This window comes from Triticum aestivum, chromosome 3A (assembly GCF_018294505.1).
Source record: "Triticum aestivum cultivar Chinese Spring chromosome 3A, IWGSC CS RefSeq v2.1, whole genome shotgun sequence".
Classification (NCBI taxonomy): domain Eukaryota; kingdom Viridiplantae; phylum Streptophyta; class Magnoliopsida; order Poales; family Poaceae; genus Triticum; species Triticum aestivum.
In genome coordinates, this window is record NC_057800.1 from 168,955,288 (window position 1) to 168,965,264 (window position 9,977).

Genomic DNA, 9,977 nt, shown 5'->3' on the forward strand with positions numbered 1-9,977 from the left:
TATTTTCTTATTTATTTTACCTTTTCTGTTTTAAATTTTAGACCCACATTATTTTACTTAGTAAAATATGACAACAACTCCTAAAATAACGTTTCAAAATAACCCTCAGCCACAAAAGGTTTTAACCCAAAATAAATTAGTTTTATGTTTTATAAAATACCAAAGGCATTTAAAAATTGTTTTTGCTACCGTTTAAATCATTTTAGTGCATTTATACATTATATAAAAATGTGGATTATTCATCATAGTCATCTGTGCAATAACTGACACAACCTGGACATTTTGGTTTTTAATATTTGAAAACTTTTGATGTTTGCCTGATTTTGAATTTGAATTAGAATCGGTTTCGAACTAACGCAAGATTAGCATCAGCAATCAAGGTGACGTGGCATCATTAGCAAAGGTTTACTGTAGCTTGATTATCCGGGCGTCACACCAAGGCACCCCAAGGTAATATTCAAGGACAACCAAGAGGCTAAGTTTGGGGGTGCCCCGGAAGGCATCCCCTCTTTCGTCTTCGTCTATCGGTTACTTTACTTGAGGATATATTTGTATTCACCTCATGATATGTGTTTTGCTTGGAGCGTCTTGTATGATTTGAATCTTTGCCTTTTAGTTTGCCACAAACATCCTTGCTGTACACACCTTTTGAGAGAGACACGCATGAGTCGTGATTTATTAGAATACTATATGTGCTTCACTTATATCTTTCAAGCTAGGCAATGTTGCTCTAGTACTTCACTTATGTCTTTTTAGAGCACGGTGGTGTTTTTATTTTATAGAAATTGGTGAACTCTCGTACTTCACTTATATTATTTTGATAGTCTTTAACAGCATGGTAATTTGCTTTGGTTATAAAATTAGTCCAAATATGATAGGCATCCAAGATGGATATAATAAAAACTTTCATATAAAGTGCATAGAATACTATGAGAAGTTTGATTCTTTCTGATTATTTTGAGATATGAAGATGGTGATATTAGAGTCATGCTAGTGTGTATGTATGTATGTATGTATGTATGTATGTATGTATATAGGATATATATGTATATAGGATATATATATATAGGATATATATATAGGACAACACTATTCTAATCCCAGAATTAGAATAGTTATTTGGATCACAATGCGCTATATAGGGGTGACGGGATCCTCCTGAACTCCCGAGAAAACCCACCCGACGATAAAAAATTCCACCCACCCGCTTCCCATGACCCCTTCCCCTAACCTCTCCCGATCCCATCTGGCTTCTCCTCCTCACTAGCCCGCGCCGCCGCCGCCTTCCTCCTTGGCCTGCGCCGCCGCCGGCCCTACCACCAACCAACACCGCCGCCCCATCCCGACCTTCCCCATGCGCCGCCGCCGCCCCACCCCACCTTCCTCGCGCGTCGCCGCCGCCCCACCCCACCCCACCCCACCTTCCCCGCGCATCGCCGCCACCCCACCCCACCTTCCTGGATCGCGCCGCCTACCTTTCGGGATCGCGTCGCCACCACCGCTTGCTTCTCCGGATCCACTCGCCGACAATATTGACGGTGCCCAACCACGAGCCATGTTCCTCCCTGGATCCATTCTCGCTGGACGCCACAAGCGAAGCCATCACCGTGCCGCCGCCTGGTCTCCTCAGCCATGGGATGCAGGCCTCCCGCAAGGTGCCGCGCGCCTCCAACCCACGGCGGCGTCTCCCGCCCTTCGCCTCCTCCCCACTGCCCCGGCAAGACTCCATAACCACCGCACATCCTCATCCCAGGTTGGGCTCCACCACCGCGGTGCCTAGGCCGTTCAATGATGCAACCCCGGTAAGTAGAAAGCCGCAATTCCCCTTCTGCCACCATGTCGTTCCTGCCAGCGCACCCTCCATGACTGATCATTTTCTGTTTCTTCCCTGCCTATGTGAATCCCCTCCTCAAATGGACCCTTGATGTAGACCGCATCATCTTGAAGGAAGGCCAACAAAAGACAGGGGACCCGGTGCACTGGCAAGCTAGCACACCTGTGCAGCTGACGGTTTGGTTGGCGGCAGCCAAATTTCTTGGCATGTGGCGACTGGTTTGGCGGCAGGCAAGCAGCAACAAGCACATCAGCTGCAGGCAAAAGCTGCTAGCAGAAAAGAACAACATCAACCCATGTCGCTGTCCAGTGAGCTAGCACCTCCCGTTTGGTTTTGGCTGAACTGCAGTTTTGACGTGTACTTAAACTGAACCTTCAAGCTTTAGCCAAATTTCCATCGATCTATTCTTGTTGACAACTACAGGAGTAGATAGATTGATGCCAGTGGGTGTCGCTAGACATCTCTCTTTTCTGCTAGTGGGTATGACCCAGCTGCTTCCGCTTCCTCTCTTCCTGCCGCTCAATGTTGATGCCTGTCACTGCTAGCTGCTGTTGTCAGACATTTCTAGTTGTTGTGCCATGTGGCTGCCCGACGCCACTGCCGTTTTCTAGCTGCTATTGGTACGCTGTTGCTGCAATTCAACATGACAAAAGAGATATGTCTGTTAGAGATTAGCACTGATGTTGTCCGTGCTTAAAGAAATGAGAATATATATATATATAGAGAGAGAGAGAGTGTGTGTGTGTGGATAGGATATAGCGGTGGGTGGTGGATAGAAACCATCAATTGTATTGAAAAGGTATTTCTTTCTCTGGCACTTAGTGTGTGTGTGTGTGTCTTCCTCTGAATTGTCATTAATGTGTTCTCTGTACAAAGCATAAACTACTTGCTTGCTTCATGTCATATTCAATTGGCAATATGAAAATAAAGGATCAGTTTTTCACACGCATTCTTGTCATGTGAGTTACAAAAAAAGAGCCTTCCATCTAGTACTCATTTTGTATGTATGTTACGTAGCGCTTGCTCACATATACTACGACTAGGAAGTTCAAAGAACATATGAAACCACACAAAAATTCAGAGAAGAAAAATAGTAGTAGAAGCTGGGAAGTTCAACCAGAGAAACACAGAAAGGTAATAAAAAACCCAATAGTTCATTTTTGAGAAACGTGAAACTTCAAAAAATGAGAAAATATCAATAAAAAATCCACGTGCAAAAAATAACAGAGATTTAAGAGGGAAAAACTCAAGAGTATTGTGGGTATCTAGAAGTTCATATACTATGTCCCAAGAATTTTTAAGAATAGACAAATTGTAAGTGAAGTTCAAAAACAAGGGCGCAAAGAAGATGTTCAATTTTCTCCCCGATTTAGAAAAAAGAAACGTTACAAGAGAATAAAACCAAGAACTTTAATTGGAAAAAGTGGAGCAGTTTGATAGCTATTTGAAAAAAATGGATTTATTAGTTACTAAAGAATAAAACCAATAAGTTCAACTTCAAATAACGAAGAAGTTTGATGTTTCTAAAAAACCTCCAATTTTCACATTTCTAAAAATACACAATGAAGTTCAAATAAAAAAGGTATTTTCGCAGAACCGAGGGAAAATCAGATTGATAACTTCCAGAAGTTCACGTACTACACGGTGTGCATTTGTATGAAAAAAACAAAAAATCAAAGGCTAAAAGTTTTGTTGCTAGAAGTGCTCGGCCTAAGAAAAGTTCAAAAATTCTTATGCGAGAGGTTGAACAAAAATATGTGACAAAAGTTCAAGGTGAAAACAACGGGAAATTCAACTACTACACAGAATGTGTTTCGAGATAAGAATATAAGAATAGAAAACTAAAACCTTAAAAGGTTTGTTTCAAGAAGTTCACGTGCTCCTCGTAGCATAGTTAAAAATTCATGTGCGAGATGATGGGGTCATGTACCTAGGGTAGGGCCACAGACCTGATCTAAGTACCCTGCCCAAGGACACCTTTAGAAGAGGTCACCTTCCAGTCGACCAACGAGAGACACACTCGACTGCCTTGAAGGACTCGACCGCGAAGACTCACTCGACCACCAGAAGGTCAAGAGGCACTCTGCGCTGCAACGGCCTGTAATTAAGTAAACTTTATGATAGTAAAGACACTTTATGTGGGGCGTTACCAGTAACACCCCGGACTTAACTCACCTTAAACACTCTCCTACGTGGGCTGGCTGGGGTCCTAGCGCACTCTATATAAGCCACCCCCTCCACAGGCAGAAGGGTTGGGCACCCTGTAACTCATATACATATAATCCACTCGACCGCCTCCGGGCTCCGAGACGTAGGGCTTTTACTTCCTCCGAGAAGGGCCTGAACTCGTACATCTCTTGTGTTTACAACCTCTCCATAGCTAGGACCTTGCCTCTCCATACCTACCCCCACCCCACTCTACTGTCAGGCTTAGAACCACGACAGTTGGCGCCCACCGTGGGGCAGGTGTTTTAGCAATTTTGTGGAGAAGTTGTGATTCTTCCGAGTACTTTCATCATGGTGGCTGCTGGATTTTTGGTCGAGGGTCGAGAGATCCGTCTCGGCGCTCTCACCTTCATCGCCGACGACTCCGCCTGGCTCCAGGAGGCTCCACTCGACGTTGATGCGCTCCCCGTCCGCGGTGCGACACATTTTCGCGCATGTGTCCGCGGCGTTCTGCTGCGGCAACCGTCGACCCCGTATCGGTCGACATCCCCATCGACCACCCTCCCGGTCTCCCGTCAGCGCAAGCGCTCGGGCCGGTCGAGGATTCAGCGGTGGGTGAGGCACGCGGTGGCTCGCCAGACGGCCACCACCCAAGTTGCGGCAATCGAGCCCGACGAATCTCTCTACGGCCTGTTCGATCTGTCGACTGGTTCCGTAGAGACCGCATCCGAGTGCGATAGCAGTGATCCAGCGGCAGAAATTCTGATGGTCGACGGGCCCCGCAGTCCCCCTGGCTTCGCCCGTGATGGTGGAGCAGGCGACGGAGGCGACCCCGCACGAGACCACGAAGAGTACCAGCCCGAGCCACTCGACTCTCTGCAAAGAGAGGAACTTCGCCGCAGGAACGTGGATGTTCTGCGTACTCCCATCGCAGGAGAAACCCCCGAGGCTCGCGCCTTGGAGGAGGTACGTTTGGCCAATTTGGCCGAACGCACTCGACTGGAGAATCTTCAGCGAGCACTCGACGAGCGCGCGCGGCAACGAATTCCCGACACCAGTCGACGTCAACTCTTCCCGCCGACTCAGGTATATCGAACCCCAATCCAGAATTTAGCAGCCGCGACCCGTATAGTGGAGTCCATCCAACCCTCTCAGTCGGAAGCTGGCAGAGGCTTGATGCAGATCAGGGATCTGCTCCGGGCAGCAGGAGATCAGAATTCGGCCGTGTCGCAGTCGCGCAATAGAATTCACAGTCGATCCGTCGCTGCGAATACGGTTCAGTCGGCTCACAGTCCCAGATCGCCTCCGCGGCGTGAAGGGCGCGAGAATCGGCGAGACCAATATGGTGACCGACTCGACCGAGATGATAGGCGTCGAGTGCCCAATTCCCCTCCGAGGGGTGGGTCTTACGCTCCTCGGCAGCAAGATGACAGGCGTTAGTTCAGTACGGGGCGAAGAGTTCCAGTCGACCCCAGAGAACCAGGCTTCGACGCGCGATCCATTATCGTGCAAGGTTTGGTCGACCGGAACAGAGCCCATCGAGGCGGACTCGACAGAGATGCGCCCACGAGCAGTCGAGTGCATGTTTCTGGTCCTGAATGTTTCAGCAGAGCTATCAGAGCCGCAGTTATCCCTCCCAATTTCAGGTTGGCAACAGGAGTCAGCAAGTTCACTGGTGAGTCTAAGCCTGAAACTTGGCTTGAGGACTACCGAGTGGCGGTTCAGATTGGTGGTGGGAACGACGAGGTGGCCATGAAGCATTTGCCCCTCATGCTGGAAGGTTCTGCCAGGGCATGGTTGACTCAATTACCTCCTAGCAGCATTTACACTTGGGAAGATCTGTCCCGAGTGTTCATCAGAACGTTTGAAGGAACTTGCAAGCGACCAGCTGGACTGACGGAGTTGCAAGTCTGCGTGCAGAAGGCCAATGAGACTCTCAGAGAGTATATTCAGAGATGGATCACTTTGCACCATACTGTGGAGAATGTGTCTGATCATCAGGCAGTCTGCACCTTTAAAGATGGCGTCAAGAACAGAGAATTGAGCTTGAAGTTTGGTCGAACCGGTGACATGACCTTGAGTCGGATGATGGAGATTGCTACCAAGTACGCCAACGGCGAAGAAGAAGACCGACTCCGAAGCGGCAAGCACAAGCCGAGTCGGTCGGAAAAGGGAAACACCAGTCGGAAACAGAAGCGGAAGGCTGAACCGGCAGCTCCTGGAGAGGCTCTGGCCGTGACTCAGGGAAAGTTTAAAGGGAAACCAAAAGGATCCTGGAACCCTAAGAAGGTAAAGGATAAAGAAGGGAACGATGTGATGGATATGCCGTGTCACATCCACACAAAGAAAGACGAAGAGGGGAATATCATCTACCCGAAGCACACCACTCGCCAATGTCGACTCCTGATCCAGCAGTTTCAGGGAAAACAGTCTAATAACAAGGAGAAGGAGTCGGACAAGGAGGACAGTGAGGAAGGATATCCCCATATCAACTCTACTCTAATGATCTTTGCAGATGTGGAGAGCAAGAGCCGATTGAAAGTTATTAACCGTGAGGTGAACATGGTTGCCCCAGCAAAAGCAAACTATTTGAAATGGTCCCAAACACCCATCACCTTCGACCAATCTGATCACCCGACTCATATTGCCACCCCTGGGAGGCAAGCTTTGGTGGTCGATCCAGTTGTTGAAGGCACTCGACTGACAAAAGTGCTTATGGACGGTGGTAGTGGGTTGAATTTGCTGTATGCAGACACACTGAAAGGAATGGGCATTCCGATGTCCCGACTGAGCACGAGTAACATGAGCTTTCATGGAGTTATACCAGGAAAGAAAGCCGATTCACTCGGCCAAATAGCTCTGGACGTGGTGTTTGGTGATTCGAAACATTTTCGCAAAGAGAAGTTGACGTTCGAGGTCGTGGATTTTCAGAGTGCATATCATGCCATTTTGGGGAGACCAGCTTATGCGCGGTTCATGGCTCGACCATGTTACGTGTACCTCAAATTGAAGATGCCCGGCCCCAAAGGAGTGATCACTGTCACCGGTGATCGTAAAAAGGCAGAAGAGTGCTTCCAGAAAGGCTCAAAGATTGCTGATTCTCAGGTGACAGCGGTCGAGTTCGAAGAATACAAGCAAAACGCAGATCCGAGTGACTTGCTGCGATCCAAGAAACCCGCCACAGAGTCTGCATTTCAGTCGTCCGGTGAGACGAAGCCTGTTCACATTCACCCAACCGACCCCGATGCAGCTCCGACCCGCATCTCCACAACACTCGACCCAAAATAGGAAGAAGCGCTCATCCAGTTCCTCCGTGAGAACTGGGACATTTTTGCATGGAAGCCCGCTGACATGCCAGGTGTTCCCAGGGGACTGGCTGAGCATCGCCTAAGAGTCGACTCATCTGCAAAACCAGTTAAAGAGCATCTTCGGCGGTCCGCCGTCCAGAAGAGAAAAGCCATTGGTGAGGAAGTGGCTCAACTGTTGGCGGCAGGATTTATCCGAGAGATATACCACTCCGAGTGGCTCGCTAATGTCGTCATGGTCCCTAAGAAAGACAAATCACTCCGAATGTGCATTGATTTCAAGCACATCAACCGGGCCTGCCCGAAAGATCATTTTCCTCTCCCTCGCATAGATCAAATTGTTGACTCGACCGCGGGATGCGAGAGACTGTCTTTTCTAGACGCCTACTCCAGGTACCACCAGATCCGTCTGTACGGACCCGACGAGGTAAAAACAGCTTTCATCACTCCATTCGGGTGCTTCTGCTATATCACCATGCCATTCGGCCTCAAGAATGCCGGAGCCACATTTATGCAAATGATTCAGAAGTGTCTACTCACTCAAATCAGTCGGAATGTGGAAGCGTATATGGATGATATCGTTGTCAAGTCACGAAAAGGTCCCGACCTGCTCGCTGATCTCGCCGAAACATTTGCCAACCTCAGAAGGTATGATATCAAGCTCAATCCATCAAAGTGCACATTTGGAGTTCCTGGTGGCAAGTTACTCGGTTTTCTCGTTTCCGAATGAGGAATCGACGCTAATCCAGAGAAGATCGGCACTATTCTCCGAATGAAACGCCCTGTGCGAGTGCACGATGTCCAGAAGCTTACTGGATGCTTGGCCGCATTAAGTCGATTCATCTCACGACTCGGTGAAAAGGCATTGCCTCTTTACTGACTGATGAAGAAGGCAGACAAGTTCGAGTGGACTCCAGAAGCTGATGCAGCGTTTGCCGAGCTAAAAGCTCTGCTCTCCACCCAGCCGGTGCTTGCTGCTCCAATCAGCAAAGAGCCTCTGTTGCTCTATATCGCAGCCACAGGACAAGTCGTCAGTACTGTGCTTACGGTCGAGCGGGAAGAAGAAGGAAAGCTCTCAAAGTTCAGCGCCCAGTGTATTATTTGTCTGAAGTCTTGACTCCATCCAAGCAGAGATATCCTCATTATCAGAAGCTTGTGTATGGAATATACATGACTACAAAGAAGGTTGCTCATTATTTCTCTGATCATTCCATCACAGTCGTCAGCGACGCTCCACTATCAGAGATTTTGCACAACAGAGATGCAACTGGTCGAGTGGCCAAATGGGCGATTGAACTTCTTCCCCTTGATATCAAGTTTGAGGCAAAGAAAGCCATTAAGTCCCAGGCTATAGCAAATTTCCTCGCCGAGTGGATTGAACAGCAGCAGCCGACTGAAGTTCACTCGGAGCATTGGACCATGTTCTTTGATGGCTCTAAGATGTTGAATGGTTCCGGTGCTGGGGTTGTCCCGGTTTCCCCCAGAGGAGATAAGCTCAGATATGTGCTCCAGATTCACTTTGATTCCTCCAACAATGAGGCAGAATATGAGGCCCTCTTATATGGGTTGCGCATGGCCATTTCACTCGGCGTCTGTCGCCTGATGGTCTATGGCGACTCGGATTTAGTGGTCAATCAAGTGATGAAGGAGTGGGACGTGAGAAGCCCAGCCATGACTGGATACTGCAGTGCAGTGAGGAAGCTGGAAAAGAAGTTCGAGGGGTTGGAGCTCCATCATATACCCTGACTGAAAAATCAAGCAGCTGATGATCTAGCAAAGATAGGTTCCAAGAGAGAAGCCATTCCGAGTGGTGTGTTCTTGGAGCATGTACACACTCCGTCAGTCAAAGAAGATCCTTTCACCGAAGAAGCTCCACAGCCCAAGAGTGCCACAGATCCGACTGAAGTTGAAGTCCCAGCAGTGGTCGACTTGGTCATGGAGATCTTGGTGGTCATTCCCGATTGGACAGTTCCATATATCGCGTATATCCTGAGAAAAGAGCTCCCGGAGGATGAGGAAGAGGCTCGACAGATCGTCCGCCGATCTAAGGCCTTTACCGTAATCAAAGGACAGTTATACAGAGAAAGCGCGACTGGAGTCGGTCAGAAGTGCATAACGCCGGAAGAAGGTCGAATCTTCCTTAATGATACTCACTCGGGGACCTGTGGTCATCACGCGTCCTCTCGGACCATCGTGGCCATAGCATACCGAGCCGGATTTTACTGGCCAAAGGCGAATGAGATGGCAAAGGAGATAGTGGATAAGTGCGAGGGATGTCAGTTTTACTCGAATATGTCGCACAAGCCTGCATCAGCCCTGAAGACCATTCCACTCGTCTGGCCTTTCGCAGTATGGGGGTTGGACATGGTCGGTCCTTTGAGAACAGGGCGAAGTGGCTTCACGCATGTACTGGTGGCAGTCGACAAGTTCACCAAGTGGATTGAGGCTAAACCAATCAAGAACCTTGACGCCGGTACTGCTGTTAGCTTCATCAGGGAACTAATATTCAGATATGGAGTCCCGCACAGCATCATTACGGATAATGGGTCGAACTTTGACTCGGAGGAATTCAGAGATTTCTGTAACTCTCAAGGCACACGGGTCGACTACGCTTCAGTCGCCCATCCGCAGTCGAATGGACAAGCAGAGCGAGCCAATGGCCTGATTCTCAA

At 48.6% G+C, this 9,977-nt stretch overlaps 1 long non-coding RNA gene across 1 annotated transcript; it reads left to right on the top strand.

Annotated features, from left to right (window-relative positions):
- Positions 1–1,185: 1,185 nt before the first annotated feature.
- Positions 1,186–2,777, top strand: LOC123058182 (uncharacterized). The gene is made up of 2 exons (XR_006427085.1): positions 1,186–1,802; positions 1,931–2,777. It is a non-coding gene; the product is annotated as an uncharacterized lncRNA (long non-coding RNA).
- The last annotated feature ends 7,200 nt before the right edge of the window (positions 2,778–9,977 follow it).